The sequence below is a fragment of the Haemaphysalis longicornis genome, unplaced genomic scaffold (genome assembly GCF_048455015.1).
Source record: "Haemaphysalis longicornis isolate Haplotype H1 unplaced genomic scaffold, Haemaphysalis longicornis Haplotype H1 scaffold_6, whole genome shotgun sequence".
NCBI classification, from domain to species: domain Eukaryota; kingdom Metazoa; phylum Arthropoda; class Arachnida; order Ixodida; family Ixodidae; genus Haemaphysalis; species Haemaphysalis longicornis.
This window is the reverse complement of record NW_027526407.1, coordinates 115,539,531-115,566,608: the sequence shown is the minus strand read 5'-3', so window position 1 is coordinate 115,566,608 and position 27,078 is coordinate 115,539,531. Positions and strand designations below refer to the sequence as shown.

General features: G+C 49.8%; 1 pseudogene; it reads left to right on the top strand.

Moving 5' to 3' along the window:
- The first annotated feature begins 4,235 nt into the window (after window positions 1-4,235).
- Window positions 4,236-6,901, top strand: LOC144143208 (uncharacterized; annotated as a pseudogene).
- Window positions 6,902-27,078: the final 20,177 nt, after the last annotated feature.

The following is a 27,078-nucleotide window of genomic DNA, read 5'->3' as shown; positions in this document are numbered from 1 at the left end:
CGGATTGTTTCAGCGGAGAAATCCGAGGGAGGTCGTGACGTCACCGCAGGCGGTCTTCCGCTCGGCCAGCTCCTTCGCTCACACTGAGGATGGTACTGTCGGATGGAGGTCACTGTTTGCCGACGCCTGTCTTTAAAGCAGAGCTGCCGTAGCACCGCCGAATCTCCGACGGCGGCAATTTCTGCTAAACCCCTTACGTACTAATCTTGTCAGCCGGCCAAAAATTGGCCGTGGACGCGATGCAGGCGCTGCCGCGGGTGTAGAACGGCGTGGCGCGCGAGGCAGTGGGTGGGGATGCGCGCGCTAGGAGCAGCCGGCCGGTCCGCCTACGGGCCCGCATGTTAGGCTTAAAACTGCGGCGAATATTCCATTGCCGCTCTCGCATGCGGCGCAGAGGACGATTTTTAATGCAACTTTGCATCACATCATTACTCCCTTTCTTGTAAATGCAGCTTTGCTTGCGCCTTGGGGAGCGAATTCAAGCTATCGCTCGAGCTACCAGCGCCGGCCTGCGGCACTTCGGGGCCGCCGCTCGCCCAGCGACCGTGCTGTTGGTGCTCGCCCAGCGACCGTGCTGTTGGTATACGCGGCTCCCTCAGTGCACCTGTCGTGAGTGCGGCGAATTTTCACGTCCAATGTAATAAGAAGCAATAACAATAGAGTGCCAGCAACCGCTGTAGCTCTTGATTCGGGGCCAGCTGCCCGACAAGCAGGGGAAATCCCGCCGCCTCCGCCTCCAAGCATCGGATCGTTTGCAGCTCGCGATCAGAAGCTCCGACCTCCAATCGAAGCAGTGCGTCGAAGAAAAACCGTGACGTAGGGGTCACGTGGCGCGCACTCCTAGGAGCCACACGGCGGATTTCTCCGTCGTGTGATTACCCCTTTACACGCGCGGCCACGGCGCGTGGCCGCTGACCTCATGAGTGGACCTTAAACCCCCAAATACCACTCTTATATTAGTTACTAAACTCAAAATATACACTGTTTCACGGAACGTAGCTAAGTTAATTGCTAAACAGCAGAACTGGGTTCCTAAAGTTTCGATATACTGTTATTTGAATTATTTTCACATAGCAGTTATAAAACAAAATGCGGCGGTTCTTACCATTTTGTGTGGCCTTAACGAACATTCTCGGGCTGCTCTTGTTATTATTTTCTCCTAGGAGTACTGACCACCACTGATATTCTTTACTGTAAGGAAATATTTGGAAGCTTTTTCAGTTATTTTATTTCCGTTGTTGTCTAAGCTACTTCATCAGTAAATTGCTTTTAATGACCAATTTAACGCTGTGCATCCTTAACAAAAACCAAAATTTTAAGTGAATATAGATACTGTTTACATGGCATGCAAAAGCGAAACATTTTGAGGGCAAATTCAACTTTCCTTCGCTTTTTGGCTGCATAATAGACAGACGCAAGAAGTAAAGACAATGGGTTGGCCAGTGATCATACTCAATGTGGAACTCACGACAACACAGAGCAATAACATAATGCAAATTAGGGAAATTCAATAGAACATTCCTTTTTAGTTTTAGGGCAAAAATTCAAAGGCTGAGGTGTTGCCCATATACTGATGTCATCTGCGTAGGTCACATGCCCCATGTCTGGGTGTTTTCGGAGCCTGTGTGCTATTTTGAGCATTGTGATGTTGAAAAGCAGCGGTGATATGATGGAACCATGTGGAGTTCCTTTGTTTGTTTGGGTCAAAGGTGATCTCAAGTCTTCTATGCCAAAAGTAGCTGTTAGGTTTTTGAGGATGGCAAGGACGAAATCGCATATGCAAGTTCGCACCCCATTCCATTTAAGGCTTCTACTGTGGCCGTGTAGGAGACGTAATCGAAAGCTCTCTTGAGGTCAGTTGTCAAAATTATGTTTTCTCCGGAGATTTTTTGATCTAGTACTGCTTTCTTCATTGGTATGAAAGTGTCTTGTGTTGAAAGGTTCCATCTGAAACCGATCATGCTGCCTGGAAACATGTAGCTGTCTTCCATGAAGTGGGTAAACGTTTGGTTATAATGCGCTCGTACACTTTCCCTAGGCAACTTGTTAGGGAGATTGGTTTCAGGTTGTGTATGTATAGTCAGGTCTATGTCAGGTTGTCTAGAACAGGAGCACGACCTAGCTCTAGAGCAGCGGAAACACATGAAGACCTTACCCCTCCCTTAGGATATGTACCTAGAGATTTACAAAGAGAGGAGAAAGCCTAGGACGGACTTCATCCGGAGTAAATTTAATAATCACGACAATAAAGTGTATGTCGACGCAGAAAGCTACAGTGCCACTACAATGGCCTCAATGGTAACCACCAAAGAACGAGAAATTTCAAACGGCCTCCCCAAGAGAAACACCTCAGTGAAACAAGCCGGAGTAGGTTCAATACTTGTGGCCATTCGACTGGGAGAAAAACAGCAAAGAATCCTTAACATCTCAGCGTTCTCCCAAGATGCGGCACGACTAATCACCGCTGAGAGGATACCCAAACAGCTCAGATACATACTACCACAAAAAATGGAAAAGTTCCAAATTATCACATAGACCCCGGGATAGGAAGTTCTGGAAGGGAATTAGTCGGCCAATGCAGCTGCGTGTGCACTCACATACCATGCAGCCGATGGGACCCCACGCGTCCTTACACAGCGCCAGCCTATGGTGAAACCTTACGCATTGCCCGGCAGCTGAGGGTTGAATTCCTTCATCCACATAAATACCTCACGGCCTCGGAAATGAAAGTCCTTTGAAAAATCCAGATCAATACGTACATGCACAAATCCAGATGATCCAAGATGCTGCGACACCAAAATCGAGACCAAGATGCTACACCAACATAGAGACCAAGAAATGCGGCGAGACAGCCACGCTGTTCCACGCCACAATGGTCCTACCTAATCAATGGGGAACAGGCACCAGCAACACCTCACCACTGCCTACTACATTGGATACATGGAAAGCGGCCCGGGCAAGAACATCTCTACAGGACCAACTCAATGTGCTGGAGAGGGCGAAGACAGGCGCAGTAGCCACTGGCGCCCTGGGCCACGCTAGCTCCCACCCCATTGCCTCTTTCTATTCCTCAATAAAGTCTGTTCAGTCAGTCAGCCACGTCGGTAATTGGGCAGTGGTTGGAGTTTTAATATTTGGGGTGATTACTGCGTTAAAGGCCAACTGCACTCAAATTTTCGGCAACATAAAAATAATGTCACCAAATAGCACATATTAAAAGGGTGCGAAATGCAAAATACGGCTATTCAAACATCAACGCGCGCGACACAAAAGGCTCGGTTCATTGGCGTTTTTGGAACCGAAACTGAATAGGAAAGGCGGCTATAACGGCGGCCAGACGTGACGTACGTGATGGAATGGAAGCGGCCGCGCTAGAACCGGTGGCCGCTCAGAGCCGTCTTCCAATGCGCGTGGTAGCACCGCATTTCGCTCTGTTATTTCCACAGAAGAATTTCCACTGCCGTTTGCCAATGATAATGAAGTTAGGCGCAATTCTGGAATCCCGTTGCTATTAGTCGAGATGAAGTAGACCGCCTGACAGTAATTTTTTTCCATTATAATAACTGCCGGAGAAGCAATTTTTGGCGTTGCGAGTGAAAAAGCGGACCCGGATGTACAAAGCTACTTGCCCGTACGATTTATAAAACCGACGCCTCGGCTATTACGTCGCTCTCTTTGAAGGGAACAAACCGCATGCGGGCGGCGATCAATCTCTATTTCTACTATACATTACGTACAAACAGCTTCGCGAATATCGGCCTAGTATTTTTCGCCTTGCTGCACATCGAGAATCGATTTATAAAAGTGGTCTAAAACTATAAGCCAGCTTCCACAGCTACTTTAACCAGAGGCAGGTGCTGTTGAAAACATTTTACTTTCAAATCAGCTAAATCTAACACTCAGAGTAAATACTTCACTTGGGAATTGAACAACAATCTTCTATTATTTAAGAGAGAAGCAGTTTCGTTAGTGTTCGCACTTCGCGAAGACAACGGCCGACATTTGTGCGGATGTAGAAAGACTGATTTTGGTTCACATAGAGAGGGAGGCAAAAGTCGCACAAATGTATATAGCCGCGTGTACAAGAAGTCTATTTAGGTCGTCAAACTCTTGGAAAAGGTAAAATATGGAGGTGGCGTTGAGCCAGCCCAAATATGACCAATATTGGACGCGGAAGTGCAAAGGGGTCAAGAATTTTTAAAATATGTGTTTTTTCTGCGGTAAATGCAATAGGAATGACAAATGTCAGGCAAGTGCTTGTTTCGCGCTATTTTTTTTCTTCGAGTAAAATTATTATTTTCAAGTAAAAAGAGTTTTGCAAACTCCAGGATGTTCGCGACCGCTTGAATAGTTTGTAGGCTTCTAATCGTTGTTTTTTTTTTCATTGAAAAAAAATGGCGGATATTACTGCTTATGGGGTTCTGATGGCTACAGCGGTACAGCGCGCTGGTGTAGCAGAAAAACCCCGGGCGAACACATCTCTGCTCCCGGCGGAGCACTCTGCAAACCGCCGGAGAAGCGCGAGCTTCACGGGACAGGTTCCCCAACCTCCGTCACAGGCCGCTCAAAACTTCTTTAGGCGACTTTCCGCCAGGTGCAAACGTCGTCTGCTCGGAGGTACTTTGAATGGCGGTACCTAGCGCTCTCTGTGATTACGAAGGTAAGGATTTCGGCATGGTGATTTTAAGAGCATAGACTACTTATTTGGACAAAAAAAATTTGAGTGCAGTTGGCCTTTAAGGGGGTATGATAGGGTAAACCGGCCAAAATGTCGAATTTGCAGTTTTGACGCAGAAAAATCGAGCGCACTAGGAGGAACAACCCTGTCGAAGCGCGGCGTCAAGCGCCCGCTCAAAACGGTTGAAATGCCGCGACGAGTGTGCCGCGTGCCCTGGCGTTTAAAAATGGCAGACACATTTTAGACATCGATTCAGAGGACGGTATGTTTAGCGTTGCTTTTCGCGGTTCACTGCATATTTCACTTTTTTTTGCTTGCGTCTGGGTTTCTAATATATGTAGTGTATTAAATCATGGTATATTTCTGAAATTATCACCTTTAAGAGGCTTGCCGCTAGTGGTGCTCTTGTAGTATGTACCGTTTTTGTGATTGTTCCCACATTTACGTTCGTGTTCGCGTTGCCTCTGCTTCAAGTTTCAAGCGCACTGCGATACCGGAAGATGGCACGATCATCTAACAAATGGACCAGAAAGAGAGCTTTCAAAGGTAACCGGTATACGACCCAGCAAGACAGCAAAAAAACGGCTCGACGAATCGCAAGCTTCGCGAAACTAGGTGAGAGGCATAGTAGTGTTTCTTTCGCGGTAGACGGCGCAAGTAAAACTGGTTACCGCCTGATCGACCTCGCTCTATTCCGTAGCTTTTTGGAAAACGTAGCTCTGTGTAAAAAGTACAACAAGGAAGAAATTACTTTGGAAGAGGCTATTGACAGGCGTAGCGGTTTGGCGTCCTCCATAACTGTCACCTGCAGTGAGTGCGATGCTTTCAATGTGCTCGAGACATCCAGGCGCACTTCTTGCAACATTTTTGAAGTGAATGAAAGGTTCGTGTGCATCCTTCGTACCTGCTGAAAAGGGTTGGCATCGGGTCGAACCAAGTGTGCTGTGCTCAATCTACCGCCACCGCCAACAAAGTTTGCGTCGTACAACGCAAGGCTTCTTGATGCATCCACGACCACAGTGAGAAATAGTATGGCAAAAGCTGCCGAAGAGCTGAAGAAAGAGGCCTTCGACTCTGATGGAGAGCTGGAAACTGCGGTCACGGTGGATGGAACATGGATGAAGCGTGATTATTCCTCACTACAGTAGTCCAGCACCTTTCCTGTGCCAGCAACAATATCGGCTGGCACAGGAAAGGTGCTGGACTTTGAAGTAGAATCCAAGTTTTGCCACATCTGTGCTCGCAACCTTCACACAGATGACAACGTGAGTGAATATAAAGTTACCTAATATTGGATATCTCGTGGAATTGAATTTGCTGGAGCTGTAAAAATTGTGTACGCTCTTTTGAAACGCACCAGCTAATGTACAGAAGTGGTGTGTGTGATGGAGACACTAAGGCATACATTTCTGTCAGAGACTCACAGCCCTACAAGACGGCCATAGAAAAGCATGAATGTGTGGGACATGTGGAGAGGCGAATGGGCACCAGGCTCAGGAACACCAAGAAAAATTGGCAGGGGAAAAAGCTCCCCGATGGTCTCTCACTTTCAGGGAAAGGTCGCCTCTCAGAAAAGGACATCCAATCCCTTCAGGTTTACATGGAAAAGCTATCCGGGAAAATGTAGATAATTTAGATAACATGAGACGAGCTGTGTGGGCAATATACGTTCACAAGTTATCAACAGATGCCAAGCCCCAGCACGGACTCTGCCCAAAAAGACCATCCTCATGGTGTGGGTATAATCGGAGCATTGTTGAGGGAAGCGTGACCTACTCCCACAAACACAGAATTCGTGGGGCCGGGATGGATGACCTCAAGCCAGTGTTCAAGGCGTTGTCAGATTAAGGTGTTCTGAGGAAATGTCTCCATGGAAGAACCCAGAACACATAATGAGTCACTCAACCAACTCATCTGGTGCCGCTGCCCCAAGACAGCATTTGTCAGCGCTGACACGGTGAAAACAGCAACTAACGATGCTGTAGCATACTACAATGATAGAAATTCTACACGGAAAGCAGTTCTGGAAGCGCTTGAAGTTCTTCCAGTTGTGTTTCGTGACCTTGCCTTCGACAGGATGGATAAAGAGCGTGTTGACCGGGTAGAATTCTATAGTGCCGTCGAAAGCAAAGAAAGACGACGGGTGAGAAGGAACACCAAGAAAGGCTTCAGATACACCTCTAAAAAGCCAGCAGTGAAATGTATTTGCCTGGTTCATTTTAAGCCTACTTGAGCAGTACGCAAACATACAACTTCATTTTTCTCAAATTCGGTTTTTATAACTTATTCAAATTCAATGTACCTTTTCTCCGAAAGTATTGACTCGATTACAATGAAGCTTTCTACGCATGTTCTACGACTAATCATAAATCTTCCGAACAAAAACAATAACGTTAACATCAATATTACTACTGCAAAATATGTATACTACAAGACACCCCCATACAGCTGTGTGCATGCAGTGACATCATTTTTTTGCTCCCATACTCCAGTAAGGGTATCAGATGTCTTTAGTTCAGATAAACCCAATGGTTATTTAGAATAACACTGCGTGATATCATCACATTCCTCATTTTTGTTCCAGAGAAAAGGTACACTGAACTAACAAACAAACCTAAAATTTTGGGAGTGGGCCACAAGAACGATACACATTCTAGACCCAGACAAAGTTTTTCATGTTTCACCCAGTGGCATCTTGTCTGCGCGCAACAAACATGATACAAATACCTGCAAGTGTTTCGGAAATGTAATGTTAAACTTAACATGTATCATTTACTCTACCATACCTTCATGTTCTTTTGCTTATTTAACATATATTATTTTGTAGTCATTTGCGGCCTCGCAACGGCAGCACACTTAGCAACGGTGCAGCTCAAATATCACCCCCAAAATTTTGCATATGAGTAACGTATGCCTCTGTGGCGCAATGAGATAGACATTAGCTTCGTAAAGCGAAGGTCACATGTTCGATCCCAACCAGAAGAAGCGGTCTTTTAAAGACGATATTTTTTCTTGGGCTTCCTGAACGCAGAAATTTTGGCCTGTCAATATGTCTGTCTGTCCGTCTGTCTGTCTCTCTGCGACTCGACTCAGCCACGCGGCCAAAGTGAAACGCAAGCTGCACAATAGGATTATATGCTCACAGACAAATCTAAACGTGTACGTCCCCTGTCGTTGTTCAGAATTGTCAACAGTGTTAAACAAGAACAATACATCACCCAACTATGAGGCAAAAGATGAATTCTTAAGTGATATTTGCAGTGTATTCTTATAAAAAAATTATGGATGCTTGTTTTTTGCGAAAGCAAATCTTACATTTCCTGGAGAAAAAAATTAATTCTTTCACTGGTTGTCGCCCTGCAACAATAGTTTCTGGCAGCATTTTAAGAAATCAAACAGCAACACCTACGAAAAGTTCCACTATATAGGTTCAACAGTGGTGCTTTGAATGCACGTGCAGAAAGACAACGTGGTTCTATAAACGTCTAAGTGGGGCACATTTGCTAATGCGCGTCTCCGCCTATCGGCAATGCTGGCACCGAGGCACCCGGTTTGCCGAAGTGAAATGCGGTAAATTTAAATTGACTCCGTCTACCGTGTTTACCTTGTGAGGAACACGACGGGAGAGGAAAAACGTGAGAGGTGAGCGGGAAAGCGAAGGGAGGCATTTACTTGGCAACTGTCGATGATAGACGATCGTCTTTCGTCGACATTTGCAACGAAAGGAGCAGATACACGGCCAATTTTTTTTGAAGCCTCTGTTTGGGTGCGTATTGTCGTGACTCCGAACCAGCTACGACGACAACCGAGCGCCTACCGTGCTCCGCACTTACCACTTACGTTTGATTGATTGTGGTGTTTAACGCGCCGACGCAATGCAGGCGATGAGGTGCGCCGTAGTGTAGGGCTCCGGATTAATTTTGAGCACCTGGGAATCTTTAACGTGCGCCAAAATCTCAAACACACGGGCGTTTTTGCTTTTCGCCTCCATCAGAAAAGCGGTCGCCGCGGCCGGGAATTGAGCCCGCGACCTAATGCTCAGCAGCCCAATGCCTTAGCCACTGCGCCACCTCGGCGGGTACCACTTACGTTTGTTGATGTGTCTTGAAACGCTCGCGATAATTATAGAACTGATGACTGCTCCAGGTCTTCGTGTGTCTGAAACATCTGCGACCTCGATCTACTTTAGAGGCCTCATCACTTCGATGGGTGACCCAGATTACCTTGGTGCCCGTGTACTGCAAGATATAGAAACAGTTTCATAAAAGAGTTAGTTGTAAACGCTGCTTTAAAATTTGCTAAGAAATTCTAAATTTTACAACACAAGAAGTACTGAAAATTTAATATCTTCCTATGTGTGTTATTCTTGAACTGTGTGGATTTTGTGTTATGGGAGCAGTAGACCTCTCAGAAAATGCCAGAAAAGAATGTAAAAATACAGAGCCAGGACATCGCTTCCTCATATCGCGGTCAGGAATAAATTAGTTTACCGGTGTAATTACTTCGCTGTTGCAGAATTTCGCAGACCTCGAGTATAATAAAGCAATAAATCGCACATCAAGCATAGTGCGGTGTCAACTGTCGTGGTGGCGTAAAAGTGTTACGGAAAATGGGCGACAGCGCAAAAAAATAAAAGGTGGGTCTGAGATTGTAAGCCGGGCCGTAAACATTGAGACCACAAAATGAACACCCTGTATCACTTCCCAGTCGTGGCTTTAGATAAAAATGTGTCCCGCGTTTGGCGTTCGGCTTTGAAAGTTTTCTTAGAGACAGGTATTGAGGCTTACAGGAGAATTTACAGCGCACGAATTCCAGCAGTAGCAAGGTGCGTTGGCGCTAATTGAGAATACTTTGAGATCACTCGTGGGCAGAAGAAATCACAAGTACAGATAACAATTCCTCTTAGTGGATACCCGCCAACTGCCCGAAACGCCATTGTGACGCAAATGGTTGTTTTGGGTGACGTTTCCACCTTTTGTTTCTGAACATAAGCTTTGTAGCTTCTGTGCGACGCATATACAGGAGCCAGTCGCGTTGCTTATTTGGCTTACTTCCCATACAGGAAGTGCTGGTTTTGTTCTCCTATGAAAAGAAAGAATAATTTGGCAAGAGCATAGGTGTGGTGGCAGGCATATCTCCGCTGATAAGCAGACACACGCCTGCGCCATTTGAAACGTGCTGCTAACGTTTGAAGGGAGATATCAATAACCATGACCCTAGAAAGACACCATCGATGGTCTTAGAATGTAATACAGGATGAAGAATGTTAAGTCGACAGGTTTTTGTTTAAAACTAGGCGCTTAAATGTACGTGAAGACCGCCGCTACAGTGAGTTTATGCGCCAAGGGGGACACACGTTGATGTGGTAACTATTTATGGCAGTGACTTAATTAGGTAAAATTGAATAATTAACTTTTAACGGCGGCAGTAAACAGACATCATTGTATTGAAGAGTTAGACGCAATCTTGTTTCTATGCAGTTTCATTTGGCAGAATTCTTCAAGCTATTCGTACACCGAGATGTCCAACGGCGAAGTTTAATTGCCGTTCGCATGCTTACGCATGCTAGACAGTGAAGACCGGCGCAAAGCCTTTTCTTTTGTGACGTGTTTGCTCTGTTCGGTGTTCAGTTTGACAACGAGGTGAAGAGATAGGCAAACATAATAATTGGAACCCTTTCCGTCTTGGCTGGCGTTATCGCAATCTGGAGTAGGCGGAACCGTTTTCAAAACACAGATCATAAGGGAGCAGCTTTGCACCAATCGTCAATCTCTAGCATCCGTAGTCGTACGATTGGACATTAAACATCGCAGTTCGATATCTCAGTGTAAGGATGCGGTAGAAAAACTCTGAATTCTGCGAAATAAAACTTCGTAGAAACACGTCTGGGTGTAACTGTTCAATACAAATATGTCTGCTACTGCAGTCGCTAAAAAGTTTAATATTAAATTTCCGTTATTGAAGCCACTGACATCAATATTTACGATCTCAATATGTGACCCCTGGGCGCATAATCTCACTGTAGAGGTGGGCATCGCGTAAAGCTAAGTGCCGAATTTGAAAAATACCTCTCGACCTAATTTTCATTATTCTGTATACTGATATGCCACCAAGTGTACTGCAAAAACGAATAAAGGTGGCTCCGCCCGAATGGGGGCAAGATCATTTCATGCCGCGTCCCACAAGATATTCTCTGCTGCTTCCCTGCTGGTGTGTAGGAGGAGACAAAAGCAGCGCTGTCGCCATTAGGTATTTATTATTGGTGGTAACAAAGGACCCCTCTTTGCTCTACTGGTATTATTCCTAAGCAGCGGAAGTTCGTGGCGAGCGGCAGGCGAAGGCAGCAACTGCGCTACTAAGACGCGTGCATGCCTGTCGAGAGGGGAAAAAAAGTTTGTAGCTTGCTACACGGCTCCACCATCTGTGAAAATACAATGAACACTACCGGGTATTACCGGCCAGGTACTAGTAATATTTCTAGTGTTTATTCCTCGGCAAAGTGTCCTCACTACAAAAAAATAAGGTCATAATGCAAACAGCCAGTTGGTTGCGTTGTGACACAATGTAAAGCCAGCGACGTAGTGGCGCAGTGTTAAGGTACAGCGGCCACTCAGCACACTGATATCAAGTAACAAGCATAGCTCTGCCCAAATTGGGACGGTTGGGTTTGAAGACTCGCAGCCACCAAGATGCCTCATCATTACGCCTGCCCCCCCCCCCCCCGTACCACGCGTAATATGACTGCGCGCGGAGGGGTGATGTATCGACTGACTATGCGATGGCTATTGTTTGAAGTTGCATGGTTTCAAGGTACCCGTGCAACCACTTCTTGGACATTTCATTCTCCAAGGGGAGGCAGAACCCGGGGCAACCGACAATGCAGTTCACGACATGAATGATGACGCATCTCCCAGTGATGTGGTATATTTGCACCACGTTTGCAATTTCGTGTCACAGTGCACGGGTATTATGCAAGGAGCTGGGTACCTCCTAATTTCGAAATGAAGCGGCACCGATTGCACGCTGCGAATGTTTAGCGTGACAGAGGTGGTTGTGGAACGGATAATTGGCCAAACGAAACAGGGGCGATGCCCTGCACGGGGCACCTTGAGCAATCTTGGTGACGGTATTGGCAACACCGCAGACCTCGATCCCCCATACTCACGCTGTAATCTACCGTGGCTAGGAGTTTTAAGGTGAAGGGTAGAAACTTCAACCGGTGGCCGTAGGAGCCCAGGTCAAGCTCCGATGGATGGGCTCCCTGTCTGTTTACCAGGCAGAGAGCTCGAGGACCTCTTCAGCTTAGGGTAAGGCTGACGAAGAAAGTACCCCCGTCTCCCTGCTTTTATACTATGCCGTATAGTATTTCAGCCCCCCCCCCAAACGTCATCGGTCCCTGAAAAGGCGTTGCACCGAAGTTTTATTCCCACCTCTTCTAACAACGGTCTTTTGAGTAACCGTGAATAACTATGCTCGTTTTCTTGTGATAGAGTCAGCTGACTCAGCAAGACCTGTCGAACCGGGTGCCCTGTCCGTATTCTTAGTTTCTAAATTTCTGCAAAGCACCATAGGTGGAAAATATTAAGCTAAAAAGCTCAGGACCGCAGAAATCCGAGTAGAACTCAATGCCGAACAACAAGCCCACATTCGTCTTGCACAAGCCAACATCCATGATCTAGACATCAGAATCACACCCCACCGTAGCCTCAACAGCTCCCAAGGTGTGATTTCTGAGACAGATCTCCTTACCGGCACAGATTCCGACTTTCTTGAAGGTCTAAAGGATTAGTGTGTCACAGCCGTGTGCCGCATCACGATGCGCAGGGACGATAAAAATCCCCACTAAACATATTATCCTGGCCTTCAACCGTTCGTCGTTCCCAGAAGATATCAACGCAGGCTTCATTCGATGCTTCATTCGTTATTATATTCCGAACTCGTGCCTCTGCTCCAAGTGCAAGCGGTTCGGGTACACTACAACCTCTTGCCGTGGCAAAAGAACCTGTGCGAAATGCGCAGCGCAGGGCCACCCTAGCGACAACTGTGATTCTGAAAATCTCACACGTGCAAACTGCAGGGGCCTACATGCGGCCTACTCCAGGAAATGCGATACGTTTCAAGTAGAAAAGAAAATGATCAATGTCAAGGTCACAGAAAACATCACCTTCCCAGAGGAGCGGAAGAGGTTCGCATCTTTCCCCCTGGGGAGGTACGCCGACGCAGCTCGCCGGGGGGCGGAGCGGCGTCTGGTTTCCACAGGGACCCAGTTCAGCGAGTCTGACTTTGTCCCTCCTTTACCCTCCGCTGGGGGTCTTCCGGCACGCCAACCCATCACCACACCGCTTGCTGAGGCAGCAGCAGATGTGGTGCCAACCGCTTCCGTCGGGGCCGGTGCCGCTCCCGCACCTCCCTCCTCGTCCTTCAGTGCGTTGGAGGGTGCCGAGGCGATGGACAAAAACGGCCCCGCATCAGCTCCCACCGCCACCGCAACGCCCGCGCAACTTCTGGCGCCCCCGACGCCCGCGGCGGTGGCGGCTCAAACGGAGCGCCCCCCAAGGGGGGCCAAGTCCGGGGGGCCTGGTTCGACGGGCACCCCTAGGACATCGGACGACGAGATGGACGTCGCGCCGTTCTTGCCTGCAACGCACCGCAAGGAGTAGCCTCCGATGTCCAAGCGAACAGAAAGGCTCCAAAAGCCCCCTACAAGAGTACAAGCCCCGAAAAACACATGAACACACATACACAGAGACTCCAGTACCTCCTAAACCTTCATAATTGGAGAGAGAGAGAGTAAACTTTATTCAATTTGCCAGCTGTGTAGCTTAGTCGTCGGGCGTGAGCCCTTGGGCTCTGGCAGCGTCCTCAGCCAGCTGGACGGCCCAGAGTTGATCTTCCGGGCTGGAGCTGAGCAGCACGGTCTCCCACTGCTCACTGTTAGTGATTGTGCGGCCATTTATGATCGCCTGCGGACACTGCCATAGCATGTGCGCCAGGTCCGCTCGTTCCTGACATCTATGACACGGGGGGGAATAGCGCCCTGGGTAGCAATAGCTATACACTAGGGGATTTGGGTACGATGGGTCTGTAGCAGTCGCCAGACCACCGAATGCCGTTTACTGAGGGAAGGGTGCGCGGGTGGGAAGCGGGCCCGGCTTAAACGGTAATGACCGATTATATCACTGTACCATAACAGCCTGTCCCTGCCTGACATTGGGACGAGTTCCGCATCGGGTGGGCCGTCCGCTCGGTCGGTAAAGCCTCGAGCGTCTTCGTGCGCAGACTCGTTCCCTGCAAGGCCGAAGTGGGCGGGGGTCCAAATTAAGTTGATCTTGCCTGTCCGGTTTTCGAGGTGGAGACCAGAAATGAGGATTGCGGACGCCTCCCTTGATATGTGTCCTCGTGAGAAATTTAGAATTGCTGATTTAGAGTCGCTGATGATTGTCTTGATTTTTGTGGAGCAACCATGGCTAAAGCAATGGCTACCTCTTCTCCAACCACGGAGTCTCTCGCTCGGATAGAGCAGGAGGCGATGGTGTTGCCCTGATTGTTGACCACCGCTATGGCCATTGCCTCGCGACCAGTGTAATCAGCCGCGTCCGCATAAGCAACGTTCTCGACTTTCGCAAAGCGTCTTTGCACGGCACGGGCTCTGGCCTCTCGACGCTCCCTGTTATGTGTAGGATGCATATTACGCGGTAGCAGAGAGGCCTGAATATTTTCCTGTATTGTTGACGGGATCGCGACACTAGTAGGCGCACTGTGGGGGTGAGCTATACCCAGCGAGTCGAGTATGTGGCGCCCCGTTGTGCTGTAGGTCAGCCGTACGAGTTGCCCTAGCCGTTGAGCCTCGATCAGTTCGTCCAGACTATTTGTCAGGCTCAGGGCCTCAAATCGCTCGGTGGACGTGTTTAGTGGGAGACCGATGGCTCGCTTGTAGGCTCTGCGGAGTAGAGCGTCTATTTTAATTGCCTCTGCCCGCTGTAGCCGGAGGTACGGAGTGGCGTACGTCACCCGACTTATTACAAAGGCCTGCACGAGGCGTAGGAGGTTGGCTTCTTTCATTCCGTAGTTGCGACCAGCTATCCTGGATATTAGCCTGGTTGTTTGGTGCACAACTTTTTCGAGCGCTAGCAACGATTCGGAATTGTGTCCATTCGCTTGTATTCGAAGCCCAAGAACGCGAATACTCGAGACGATGGGAATGGGGTGCGAACTGGCGGAAAAAAGTTGGATTGAAGGGGGAGTGGAAGTAGATTTTCTCCCCCTACTGGTGGGACAGTAGATAAGAAGCTCTGATTTTTCGGGTGAGCAGCTGATGCCCCGGGGTGTAACGTATTTTTCGACTGTGTTTATGGCTTGCTGGAGAGTGTCCTCAATGTGACCGTCACTACCGCCGCACACCCACAGTGTTACATCGTCGGCGTAAAGACTATGCTGGAGCTCTTCTATGCTATTGAGGAGATTGGGCAGACCGATCATTGCCACGTCGAAAAGGAAGGGGGAAAGAATCGAACCCTGAGGGGTTCCCCTACTGCCTAGGTGAATTTTGTCTGATTTAAGTCCGCCAATAGTGAGAGTTGCTGTTCGATCGGTGAGGAAGTTGCGAATGTAGTTGTACACGCTCCTTCCGATCCCCAGGCTGTTGAGATTCTCTAGGATGGCCGAATGTTTGACGTTATCGAAGGCTTTAACGAGGTCGAGCCCGAGGACGGCACGAGTATCTGTTGACGAGGAGTGCGCTGCGTCAATAACGTCGTGTTTCAGTCGAAGCATCACATCCTGTGTCGAGAGTTTGGGGCGGAAGCCAATCATGGTGTGTGGGTATAAAGAATTTTTTTCCATGTAGGCGTTGATCCTGTTTAGGATTACATGCTCCAGAAGTTTTCCTACACAAGAGGTGAGGGAAATTGGACGAAGGTTTTCAATTTGGAGCTTTTTTCCGGGTTTTGGGATGGTGGTTACGTTGGCCGTTTTCCATTGAGCGGGAATGTGGCCCGCGTCCCAACACACGTTAAAGTAGCAGGTGAGAGTCTCGATGGAGTCGTCATCTAGGTTGCGAAGTATCTTATTTGTTATGCCGTCCGGTCCCGGCGCTGAGCCGATCCGGAGGGCCGCAACGGCATCCCGCACCTCGCTTAAGGTGATGGGACTGTCGAGGAAGGCGTTATCACTGCCCGAGTAAGGGGGGAGCGTTTCGATAGCCGAAGGGGAAATGTAGAGTTCCTGAAGGGCCTGGAGAAGCTGTTTGTTGGTTCCGTTAAGTTTGTGGAGGACAATATTTAGATTGTGTCGTTGCGTGGTCTTACTTTTGTCAGGGTCTATTAAGCAACGCATGATCCGCTATGTCTTAGCCATCCCGATCTCTTTCTCCATGCGATCACAAGCCGCGTGCCAATTTTGTCGCAAGAGTTGCTGAGTATAGTCTTCGATTTCCCTGTCAAGTCGGGCAAGCCGACGACGCAGGTTGCGATTTAGTTTATATTTGCTGAGTCGATGTCGTAGACTGTTCTTGGCCTCCCACATGTGAAGAAGCCGTGCGTCTGCTTGAAACAGGCCTGCCTCTGCGGGTATACTTTTGGTAGCTGTGTCAGCATCTCGACGTAGTTGCTCAGCCCATGCCTCAATATCGACTATCTCTGCCGCTCCCAAGTCGAATTTTGAGTCAGAGTGGGAAGGTCGTTCTGCTGCACGAATTTTTCGAAACGCGTCTCAGTCGACCAGTCGAAGCGTTTTTGCAGATTTATGCGTAACGCCACCGAAAACGCTTGTGATGGCTACGATGTAATGGTCGCTACCAAGATTTTCTTGCGTGTTAAACCACGTGGCCTCTCTCCGCATGTTTTTAGTGAAGCATATGTCAGGCGTCGTGTCTCCACTCACACTATTGCCGATTCGGGTTGTGTACAATGGGTCTGTAACAAGGCTGAGACCTTCTTGTTGGGCGTCTAGCCAAAGGCTACGACCCTTAACGGTGTCCTGTTTGTATCCCCACTCGGTATGGTGGGCATTGAAGCCGCCTACACTAAGTAAAGCGTGGCCACGGGAGATTTCGAGAGTTTTCCTTAGGAGGTTGGTGAATTTGGACTTGTTCTTGGGCGGGCTATATACGTTTAGGACAAACATGCTACCACAGTCCTTTTTTCGGGTTGGAATTAACTCTACGAGAACGTGCGCCGCCGACGCTGTGTCCGCGCCGGTCTCGTGGCGAATGGCCGTGAGGTTGCGCCTAACGAGGGTGGTGACAGCTGGTTTTAATTTGGATGATGCTACGGCTGTGTCTTCCTCCATGTCGGAGAAGGATTTGTAATTTTGGAGCCTGGCGGAAGCGCCAGTTTCTTGGAGGCAAATTACATCAGGAAAGGCGTCCGAGTGGTTAAGTTTTATGTGATGTTCGAGGTTCGCTCGCTTGCGCCGAAACCCTCGGCAGTTCCATTGCCAGACGGTAAGTTCGTCAGGCTTACGGGTGGTCTGATTAAGGGAATTAAGCATGGTCCGCAGGATTTTTGAAACTGTCCGCCGAGGATGGACGGAAGTAAGGTTTGGTGGGCTTGATGGGTCTCGCTCCCCTTCGCGCATCGGTCTCAGAGAGGTGTTTTCGAGGGCTGTGACGCGCGCGTTCTGATTGGCGATCTTAGCATTAATAGTGTCTGCGAATTTGGCAAGCATGTTGTCGAATTTTGAATTGAGGTTCTGACAAAGGCTTTCACTGAGCTGGTCCCCGAATTTCTGGAGCCTGGTCTGAGTGACATACTGAACATGACTATCAGGTCCGGGGGGTGCGGTCTGATTTTCGGGTTGTGACTCCGTGGCCCTGCGTTTCGGCGGCGGAGAGGTAGCATGGACTGTACCCATTGCGCTTCCGGAGTTGCGCTCCAATATTTCCGAGGCCACCGGTAGGTCGGAGCTGCCGGTAATGTCCATCGCGCTTGCGGAGGTAGGCTCTGGCAATTCTGCGGCCACGGGGTCGGCACTGCCGGTAGCTTGGGGGTGCTGTTCAGCGGTAGTAGGAGCGTGCGTGGAATTAGATTGGGCTGGACTGCCTTTGAGTTGAGGTAGCTCTACTTTGAGCGCTCGGTTCTCCAAGAGAACCATCTGCAGCATTTGGCGGATTCGGGTAAGTTCGGAACGCGAATTGGAGTCTAAGTCACAAATGTTTTGATCCAGTGTGCCCCTACCCTTCAGCTCATTTGTACCGTGGGAGACCGTGGCTGCCCAGCTCACCTTGTTTTTGTGGTTGTTGTGGGTGGTCATTTCGCCGCCGCGTGATGTGGATCGGGATGGTCGCCGCGGGAGGCTCCGGCCCTCTTTGCTCGGTTGGCGACGACGCGACGATGATCGCGAACAGCTGCGGCCCTGGGCGGAGGGGTCCCGGATTCCCGTTCGGCGACCTCTGTCTCGCCTGCTTTGCCGCTCTTCTTGGGGCAACCGGGGGAAGGGGCTTGAACGATCCCGGCCTCTGTGCAGTGCCCCACCAGATATAAGAAGTCTTGACGAGTTGCCTCCGTCAGGATTACCGTGTTGTTGTTGTCGGCGGTCTTGCTGCTCCTTCCTTCGCTGCTTGTCCCACTTGCGCTTCTTCAGTACGTAGGGGGTTTGATAGCGGAGCCGGCATTTCTTGTCCCCGGTGGCGTGGTCCGTGCCGCAGTGTGCGCACTTGGGCGCGCACAAGTGGTCCTCGCCCGGTGTCTCTTCGCCGCAGAGCTTGCATATCTTCTTATCCGGGGCTGGGCAGGCATCCACGCGGTGTCCTAGTCGGCCGCATCCGTCGCAGATTTCATGGCGCTTCTTGTGAAGGAAGCAGCGGTACTCGGCCCCGCGGTAGTAGATGTAGTGCGGGACCGTTTTACCCTCGAAAACGATAAGGACTGAGTTGGTCCGGCCCATTTGTCTTGCCTGAAGAATGCTGGGATTTTTCTTGTACACCAGGCTGTTAGTGATGTCTGTGGCACTGTCGTAGTCTGGGATATTATGAATTACACCCTTGACGGTGTCTTCCGGTGGTGCCGCATACGCGGTGACCTCGTACATCTTTCCTCCGATGTGGAGTGCCTTCACGTCGTTGTATTTTTGGGCACGTTGCATGCTTGGTGTGCTCGCAACGATGATATTTTTCTCCGAATTAATGCGGAGGACATCCTCGACTGCCTCGTCGTAGGTAAGGCCGGTGGCACGTAGCACCCCGTCACGAAGCCCCGCGTGGCGGACTTTGGTTACATCGAGGCCTGTTCTCGGCCGGAGCACTATCTTTATATCTTCACTCGGCAAGTGCGGTTGACGCGGCGCCCGATTCTGTCTTCGTAGTGACTGTTGCGCTCGCGGCTTTCGATCCGGCTCACGAGAGCCAACGGCGCCTTGCTCGAGAGGATGTTCTGCTGTTGGGCTCAGCTTGACAAGGGCGCGAGCGCCTCGCCGGCGGTGGCTTGCTAGCCAGCCAGCTTCCTCCATGATATCTTCCGGTGAGATTGGCTCACCCTCTACTTCGATGCCGCCCATTGCGCTGCTCCGGCTCTCGGGGGCAGTCGCCTGAAGCCTCGATGGATGCAGGAGACGGGGTGGAAGCGGCTAGGGCAAGGCCGCCGCCGTCGTTCTACCTCGGTGCACCGAAGCTGCAGTTAGGGTTAGCGCTGGCTCCAGCCTAGGGCAGGGAAGCCGGCTCAAAAAGGCCGGTCCGTGGTCCAAACCTCCAGGGGTGGTGTCCCTCGGTGTCGGAGAACTTCGGGCACTCCCTGTGATAGGTTTCGCGAGGTTATCTTGAGTGGTTTCGCCGCAAATACCGTGAAAAGGTAGAGCTGACGTGGAATGCATCCGCTCAGCTCCGAGCGATGATGAGAGGTTTAAAAAAAGTTCGAGTCAAACCCTGCCGCAACCGGCATGTAGTATGTCTTCATAATTGGAAGAGAAAATATTATTCAATGGAACTGTAGAGGCCTCCTTAAAAATCTTGAGATATTGCATTCGAATCAACCAAGTGTGATGTGTCTTCAATAAACACATTTAAACTCTAAACAAGCAAATTTCTTGAACAGCTACATGGTATTTAAAAAGGACAGGGATGGTAGTGGTACGTCTTCATGTGGTGTGACCATCGTTGCCCGGAAATCTTTAGCCCGTCACCGTATTCACCTTAACACTGTCCTTGAAGCTGTCGCATTTCGCACAATTATATTCAACAGGTTAATAACAGTATGTTCCCTCTACATTCGTCCTGATTAAATGCTATCGAGCTCCGAGTTTGAGGGTCTGATAGACCGGTTAGCAGAACCATTTTTTATTAATGGACCTCAATGCTCATAACCCGTTTTGGGGTACGGATTTTCGAGGACGCCTCATTGAGAAGTTGTAACATCATCGGGAGCTTGCCTTTTTAACAAAAAACAGCCTACATGCCATAATCTAGGACACTACACATATTCATACCTTGACTTGGCACTCGGTTCCGCAGTTCTCTTTCCATCACTCGAGTGGGACGTGGGCACACAACCCATTGTTGCGCTAGGATCATGCAGAACCCAATGAGAGGAATGCCGGATGCACACACAGGGCGGAATGTATTTACAACAAATTTAGCCACTAAAGAAAATGAAGGTAACTAAAAATAAAAAAATCACGCCATATCCATGGAATGAATGATGATAAGTGGGGCGAAGCTCGAGAGGGGGAGATCATCGGTAACCGTAACTCTCCCGTGAAAGTTCGCCCATTACATCATTAAGAAAGACGTAAGACTGTGTGCGTACATTGTACAAATCAACTTTTATTTTCGGAATCAGTGCTCCCAGGCCCAGACCTGGTGAAAGACCCCGCGCCATCGAGGACTACCCCGCCCCTGCACCACAATTTGTCACGTAGGATGGGACACAACGGTAAAGAAAGAACTTTCATTTAGGGCGAACTTGTGCCCGAACAAGACGAGAGGAAACGAGCAAAGGTCCTTGCGTCTCGTTCGATCTCCGAGAAGGACTGCCTGCGCTCGTGGCGTGATCTCTTGCGTGATCTCCCACTCGCAGTGCACGTGCACTCGCGCCTCCGTTGGCGAACACAGACAAGCTCGCGCTCCCGGTGCCGAGTTTGCGCTGCCGGCTGCAGCCGGTTCTTGCGCGTGCAACGCGGCCCGCTTTGCGACTTCTCCGAAAGCATGCGGCGGTCACGTACCCCGAGACACAAGGGATGGACAGACCCATGGCTTTGGAGCTTCGCCCCTAAAAGAAATGTTCGCAAAGCGGGTTCGGTTAGTTTTCCACTGCAGTGGCTGTCGCTAGGCCCGCAAAACAGTTGCGTTGAGCACGGCTCACAGGCATGTCTTGTTGGGGCGCAATGGTGGTCGAGGGTGAGGGTCGCAAACTTGGGCGGCCGCTTCACGGACAGGTCGCCAATGAGCTGGTGTGGGACGCTCCGGAACACCTCCACGACCAAGCAAACCAGGCCCGGAAGTCGTGGCCGGGACTTAGCAGACCGGCGGTCTGAGCAGGAGCATGAAGCCGCTGACGCACCACGAACGTTGGCCTCGCAGCAGCAGAAACCCTGGCTCGAGCCGGAACGTGACGACGCGGCAGAGCCTTGCGATCACTCGTGCCCGAGCCGCACCCAGACGGAAGCTCGCCTTGGTCACCGATGGCGACGGTCTCGTAGCGGACAGCACGTCGACCGGACGTCTGACTTGGGAATGCCCAGTCCAACCGTGCCCTGTCTCGGCCGCCCTGCGCTTCCTGGGTTCTCAGCTCTTGCTCCCACAACGCCTCGTCTTCTTCTTCTCCGTGGCGTCTTTTTACCAGCGGCCGCTTGGTGTCTGGCGCGAGTGAAATCTTCTTCCACTATTCTCCCCGTGCCCCCTACGAGCCACTCATCACACCAATATGGTAACGACCACTTCCCAACGACATTAACATATATAGGTAAAGGCCCCAACAGTTCATCTTGCCGTGGCAAGTTTAACAAAGCAGAAGCTAAGTGGAGTACTTTCACAGATGCATCGATACTACAGCACACAGCCATAGCAACCTTACACGTTGAAGAGGCTGCCCAACTCCTCACAGCGCACATCCTTGATGCTACCAGAAAGTCCATTCCCCAGGTGTCGGCTGCCCCGTGCAACCCAAGGAGGCTCTGGTGGAACAAGGACTGCAGGCGAGAACGAGAGGGGCAGAACAAGGCGTGGGGTGTCCTTCGCCGGTACCCCACGTCGGATAACCTCATCTCCTTAAAATGGGCAAAAACACTGGCGAAGCGTGTGCGCCCTGAGGCAAAACTAGAGAGTAGGCGCACCTTCTTGTCATCCAATAATTCATACACGGACACCCACAAAGTCTGGACAAATATACGTAAACTCAAAGGACAACAAACACACAGCCTACCCCTGGTTAGCACAACAGGGGATATACTCGAAGACCAGGCTGACACACTTGGACAACACTTCCACCACGTGTCCAGTTCAGCATACTACACAAAGAGTTTCATGAAACACAAAAAGGTGTGGCTAAAATACGTCGCTGCGTAATAGCAATAGGTCGCACACTTCACACTATTTTGTTTTTTTTTCAATTCATGAGCTGCAGGCTGCTCTGACCACATGTAAACCTTCAGCTCCAAGTGCAGATAAAATTACATACAATATGATAGAACACCTACACCCAGACACTCTTGAAACACTCCTACATACAATAAAGTATGGCTTTCGGGGCACATTCTACGCTCTCGGAGGGAGGCCATAGTAGTAGCTTTTCTGAAGGAAGAGAAGGACCCTTCCTCTACTGCAAGCTATAGGGCCATTGCCCTTACCAACTGCCTGTGTAAGCTTCTCGAGAAATTGATTACGCGGAGGCTCGTGTACTTTCTTTTGTACAGTGGTCTTTTCGAGAGCTGCCAGGCCGGCTTCCGGGCAGGGCAATCCACAAATGCTCTACTAGTAGTATTAGAATCATGCATAAAGACGCCTTTATACACAAACAGTACTGCATGAACATATTTTTTGACATCAAAAAAGCCTATGATACGGCATGCCGTTACGGCATTCTTGCAGACCTAAAATCTTATGTAATAACAGGTAACATGTTAAACACTGTTGATAATTACTAGTCCAAACGAACGCTTCGTGTCAGAGTTAGGCTCGCACTTTCAAGAGTTCACATTCAAGAAAATTGCGTGCCTCAGGGCGGAGTTTTGAGCTGCACGCTCTTCATTGTCACGAGGAACTCGCTTCAGAAAGCATTGCCTCCATCGATCTCCTGTTAAGTGTATGTGGATGATGTAGAAATATCTTTTAAATCTTGTAACACCCCGCACGGGGCACCTTGAGCAATCTTGGTGACGGTACTGGCGATACCGCGGACCCCGAGCCCCCAAACATACGCTGGATCCAACCGTGGCAATGTGTTTATAGGTGGAGGGTTAGAAACCATGAACGGTGGCCGTCGGAGCCTTGGTCAAGCTCCGGCCGATGGGCTCCCTGCCTGTCTACCAGGCAGGGAGCTCCGGGACCTCTTTGACTACCAGGGTAAGGTCAAAGGAGAAAGTACCCCCGTCTCCCTGCTTTTCAATGTATCATATGGCATTTTCCAAACCCCCCCCAAGACGTGATCGGCCCCCGAAAAGGGGCCGCACCGAAGTATCTTTTCCTCCTTTGCAATCGATCTCTCTCCCAAAGCCCGATAATTTTTCGCGCTTTCTGATCATGGAATCTCTTGATAAGACAAAACCAATCACTTCGCAGTCCGTGTTTCTAATCTCCAAGTATCTTGAAAGCCTTGTGGGAAAGTCCTACAAGGCTAAAAAACTCACAACGGGAGAAGTTTTGATAGAAGTAGAAAACAAACAGCAATCGTCTAACCTCCTCAAGCAAACACGCATGGTAGATGTCAACATCAAGATCACGCCCCATCGCAGTCTCAATAGCTGCCAGGGCGTGATCTCTGATCGGGATCTAATGAATGAGACTGAAGCTGATCTGCTCGAGGGCCTCCGAGATCAGGGCGTGACAGCAGTGAGGCGAATCACCATACGCCGAAATGATGAAATAATTCCAACTAAGCACATAATCTTGACACTTGACCGCTCTAGCCTTCCTGAGTCGGTCAATGCAGGTTTCTTGAGATGTCCAATCCGACCCTACGTGCCAAACCCACGCCGCTGTTTCAAGTGTCAGCGGTTTGGGCACGGCACAACGTCTTGTCGTGGTAAATTGACGTGCGCAAAATGTGCAGCACATGATCATCAAACTGACAATTGTAAATCCGAGAACTTCACCTGTGCCAACTGCCAGGGACCACACGCTGCCTATTCTAGGAGCTGTGAAAAGTTCAAACAAGAGAAACAGATCATTGCCTTGAAAGTCAACGAAAACATCACCTTCCCAGAGGCGCGGAAGAGGTTCGCCTCTTTCCCCCTGGGGAGGTACGCCGACGCAGCTCGCCGGGGGGCGGAGCGGCGTCTTGTTTCGGCGGGGACCCAGTACCGCGAGTCGGACTTGGTCCCGCCCCCGCCCCCCCCTGGGTTGCCTCTGGCAGCCCAACCCGCCAGCGCACCGCCTGCTAAGTCAGCAGCGGCTGTGGTGGCATCCACGTCCGTTGGGGATGCTGCTGCACCCTCTGTTTCCTCCTCTCCACCGGCCCGAAGCACATGCGAGGGCCCGGAGGAGATGGAGTTGGAGGAAACCGCAGCAGTTCCCACCTCCGCCGCACCGCCTGTGCCACCCGGGGCGCTCCTGACGCCCTCGGCGGTCGCGGCCAAAACGAAGGGCACCGCAAAGGGTGCCAGGTCCGGGGGGTCCGGTACGCCGGGTACCCCTTCCAAATCAGATGATGACATGGATGTGGGACCCTTCCTGTCTGCTTCGCAGCGGAAGGAACGGGTCTCCCCATCTAAACCTCCAGAGGAGGTAAAAAAACCCCGTCCAAGAATCCAAGCCCCGAAAGACCCTACATAAATAGTCACACTCCAGTAGCTCTAATACATAATGGGAAGAGAAAATATCGTTCAATGGAACTGCAGAGGCCTTCTAAATAATCTTGACGACGTCTATGAGATTCTGCATGCTAATCAGCCAAGTGTAATGTGTGTTCAGGAAACACACCTGAATTCCAAGAACACAAATTTCTTGAATAGTTACCTGGTATACAGAAAGGACAGGGTTGGCTGCACACACTCTTCTGGCGGTGTGGCCATAATCGGCCGCAAATCCTTAGCATGCCACCCTGTCACCTTGAACACTATCCTGGAGGCTGTGGCAATTCGAACGATAATATTTAATCTGTTGATAACGGTATGCTCCATATACATTCCTCCTGATGTTTCACTTTTAAGCTCTGACTTCGAGGGGCTGGTTGACCAGCTGCCCGAACCATACATCCTGACAGGCGACCTTAATGCTCACAACACTCTTTGGGGCTCTTCTCGCACGGATGCCCGAGGTCGCCTCATAGAGAAATTCCTTACATCTTCAGGAGCATGCCTTTTCAACAGTAAACAGCCTACATACCATAACATAGGACACAACACATACTCATGTCTTGACTTGGCGATTGGCTCCGCAGTTCTCTTTCCTCTTCTCGAGTGGGGTGTGGGAACTGACCCATATGGCAGTGACCACTTCCCCACCTCACTTACATATATAGATAAAGGCCCAAGCAGTTCATCTTCCCATAATAGGTTCAATGAAGCACGAGCTAACTGGAATACATTTACAGAGACATCCAAACTACACCACACATCCATAGGGCACCTACACGTTGAAGAAGCTACCTAACTCCTCACGGCGCACATCCTCGACGCCGCCGAAAAGTCCATTCCCCACGTCTCTGGTGCCCCGCGCAACCAGCGGAGGTCGTGGTGGAATGAGGACTTTAGGCGGGCGCGAGAGGCCCAGAACAAGGCGTGGGGTATCCTTCGTCGGTACCCCACGTCGGGAAACCTCCTCTTGTTCAAACGGGCCAAGGCATTAGGAAAACGTGTGCGCCGTGAGGCAAAACGAGAGAGTTGGCGTACATTCATAACATCAATAAACTCCTACACAGACACACGGAAAGTATGGACACGTATACGCAAACTCAAAGGACAACAGACACACAGCCTGCCCCTGGTCAGTACAACAGGGGACACTCTGGAAGACCAGGCTGACACACTCGCACAAGACTTTCAACACGTGTCCAGTTCAGCACACTACACGAACACTTTCCTGAAACATAAAGCCTCTTGTGAAAAGAAGTCCCTACACGACAACAACAAATCACAGACTTCGTACAACTCCCTGTTTTCACTACATGAGCTGAGGGCTGCTCTGAGCACGTGTAAACCCTCAGCTCCAGGCCCAGACAACATTACATATACAATGATACAGAACTTACACACAGACACTCTTGTAACACTTCTTCACCTTTTCAACAAGATATGGCTTTCGGGGCACATTCCAAAGTCTTGGAGGGATGCCATAGTTGTAGCATTCTTGAAAGAAGGGAAAGACCCTTCTTCTCCCGCTAGCTATCGACCCATTGCCCTGACCAGCTGCCTGTGCAAGCTTCTCGAGAAGATGATAAACCGGAGGCTCGTGTACTTTTTGGAGCATAACGGCCTTCTCGAGAGCTGCCAGGCAGGCTTCAGGGCGGGGCGATCCACGAATGATCAACTTGTGGCACTAGAGTCGTATATTAAGGATGCCTTCGTGCATAAACAGGTCTGTTTAACTGTGTTTTTCGACCTAGAAAAGGCCTATGACACCGCTTGGCGTTATGGGATTCTTACTGACCTGAAGTCATTCGGTGTTTCTGGTAATATGTTTAACACTCTTGCTAGCTATTTGTCGGAGAGAACCTTTCGCGTCAGAGTTGGTTCTGCACTGTCAAAGGTACACGTGCAAGAAAATGGCGTGCCGCAAGGCGGAGTTCTAAGCTGCACTCTCTTCATAGTAAAAATGAACTCCCTTGGGAAGGCACTGCCGCCTACAATTTCTTACTCCATGTATGTAGATGATGTGCAGATATCTTTTAAATCATGTAATATGTCCATCTGCGAACGTCAAGTCCAGCTCGGCGTCAAGAAGCTTGCCGGCTGGGCAGACAAGAATGGTTTTAAAATTAATCCCGGAAAGAGCTCTTGTGTTGTATTCTCCAGGAAGAGTGCGGTCCACCCGGACCCAGACATCACTCTTGCGAATGTGCCAATTCCTGTGCACAAGGAGCACAAGTTTTTAGGCATTTTATTCGATGAAAAACTTACATTCATTCCTCATGTCAAACAGCTCAAATGTAAGTGCCTAAAGGCAATGAATATTCTTAAGGTTCTCTCGCATCAATCTTATGGGGCCGACAAACAACTCCTGCTGCGCCTGTACACAGCGTTGGTGGGGTCCCGGCTCGACTACGGCAGTGTCGTGTATGGGTCGGCGACAAAGACCGCACTGAGAATGCTCGACC